This window comes from Aplysia californica, unplaced genomic scaffold (genome assembly GCF_000002075.1).
Source record: "Aplysia californica isolate F4 #8 unplaced genomic scaffold, AplCal3.0 scaffold00052, whole genome shotgun sequence".
In the NCBI taxonomy this organism is placed as follows: domain Eukaryota; kingdom Metazoa; phylum Mollusca; class Gastropoda; order Aplysiida; family Aplysiidae; genus Aplysia; species Aplysia californica.
The window spans coordinates 642,523-645,055 of NW_004797322.1; positions in this window are offsets into that span (position 1 = coordinate 642,523).

Sequence of the window (2,533 nt, forward strand, 5' to 3'; positions counted from 1 at the left end):
TGAGTTCACACACAACACACGATGGTTGCATAGGTTCAGAAAAATAGACAATTTACTTAAAAAACCGTGTGCGGTGAAACAGTTACAGTAAATGCCTTAATTTTCTTCAGTATCTCAAATTTTCCGTTTTATCAGTTAACCAGTATTTTGAATGTGTCGAACACATTAAATTTTGGCAGTCAGTCACAAACATACAGGGCGATCCAAAAAAACTACAACTGCACAACTTTTTTTCTACACATTTTGCACAAAATTTGTACTAGAATGTTGTAATTCGGAAGGACAAAAGGAATTTGTTTAACATAAAATTCACCAAGAAGAAACTAATTTTCGAAAATTGAAATGGCGTTTACATGTATAAAAACCACCTAAAAATGCAAAATGCACCAATTTAGAAGATCTTGTAAGGAAAGTCATAAAATGATTGGGTATTTTTTCCTTTCCTTTTATTTTTAGAATTTAATCTTTCCATCCCTGTAACCTTTAAACAATATGTGAGGCAGCGTGGTGGAATCAGGCTCTCGTCAAAATGTTCAAAGTTAAGAAACTTGCCTTTTTCCGCAGGTTAGTGAATTTTTATCAAATTTTTGTTTTTTGGATCAAAACCTTTCATGCCCATTAAAGAACTCCTTTCTGTGATGATTTTTCTGAAAAACGTTGATTAAAGACACAAAAAAGTAAATGTTCAGTTACCACGGACTCTTAAGACAAGGAAATAACTAATCTTTGGCGGCCATTTTCTCACTAATTTAACCTCTGAAAACAGGTGACCCCCATCTCCTTTCGCAAATATCTCAACATGTATTCAAGATAAATGGATATTTTTAAAATCCAAATAAAGACAAGTGAACAAGCTTTAAGATGATACCAATAACTCTACATGCCCAAAAATTGACGAGAGCCTGATTCCAACACGCTGCCTCACATATTTCTTTTCTCCTACTCCTACAAAGTTTTAAAAAAATAAATTTAATTCGGGAATCCCAAAATTTGAAAAACAATGGTCTGTAATGTCTTCCTTTGGACTCGACACATTTTAGCGCGTCGTTCGTACTGTTCAGTGGTGGCCAAACACAAAGATCCACTCAACCATCAGGGCTCAAAGCCACACACATTGTACACCTTACAGTATGGGGCTGTTTCTAGAGACAATAGGGAGAGGGGGAGGGGTTTGAGGTTGCCAAAATAGACAATATTTGTGGTGCTGATATATAAGCTGAAGGCTGAAAATATGAGCTTTGCCAAGGAACAAAATGTCCTAGAGGAAATGCTCACGTTTTTCAAGACGATCGAGGAATCATGAACTCATTGTTATCCTCCGATAGCTTCGCAAATGGGAAAACGGTACAGTCGCAAATGAAAAACTGCCTTGAGAGTGCGGACCGTTGACAAGTAGGAAAGTTATAATTGCTGCAGACATTGCCTACGGACAAAAGTCTCATTGGGCCCATCTAATGAATTCTGCACCTTGGTGAAGTTTAAAGTAAGGGGTGCGAACAGTGTGGGTTTGACCTGAAGTGGTCGTTTTGTCTGGGAATTTTTAGTTCTGATTCTCTACAGGTCGTAACTGACGTATAATTTACATTAAGGCAGACCTTAAGGACACTTTAACTTTAACAGTTTCCATACCTTGAGTTTGAGTAAAGAGAAGCACATCAGCACAAAAACAGTGATTCAGTGCAAAGAAGTTCCTTTTAGAGGTCTCAACCGAAAGTAGCCGTATTGTTGTTGTTGTTATTGCTGTTGTTGTTTTCGTGGTGTTTTTTTCTTTTGTTGCTGCTTTTGTGCAAGGGTGACAATAAAACGAAATGTGTCAGACAAGGAGGACCGAGTGCTATGGTAAAACAAACAATGGGTCGCCACCACTCGGAGAACGAGCGGTGCTTCTGTCACAAGGTTACTTTGTTACAGACTGGGTAAACAGTGACCGCTCATTTCACCCATACCTTGCATACATAATTTTCTGCTGTGTAAATCCATATAAATCCAAAACCATGCTTTCTCCCTTGTACCGACACTGTACATCCACAGCAGTAGTATAACAGCTACATCTATAAAACTCTGGATTTATATAGATTAACACAGCAGAAAAGCATCATGTATGCAAGGTATGTATTTTTCTCACTTATCAAAAAACAAGGAAATTTAATTTTTTTGAAAAATCAGAAAAATCATTTAAGAAGTCAAGCTGCCGAGGAACTAGAATCTATCATCATAAATTGCCACTAATGTCCCAAAAAAAAGTAAAAAGAAAAACTGGCACAAAATACTTTGATGCTGAATTACACGAAAACTTTTAATAAATGACAAAGGAACAGCAACATTATGAACATCTAACATCTGTAACAGATGACTGAGAGTTCAAAACCTCAGTCTCTACATCGTTCTTGGCTTCTGACGGGAAATAAACAGAGGACTGCGGATTCAACAGCTTGGTCTCTAAATCCTCCTTGACTTCCAACTCGGGGTGGACGATCACCATATGGCGGGCATTGCTTGGAATCATATGCAAAATGTCCTCTGCAAACAAAAA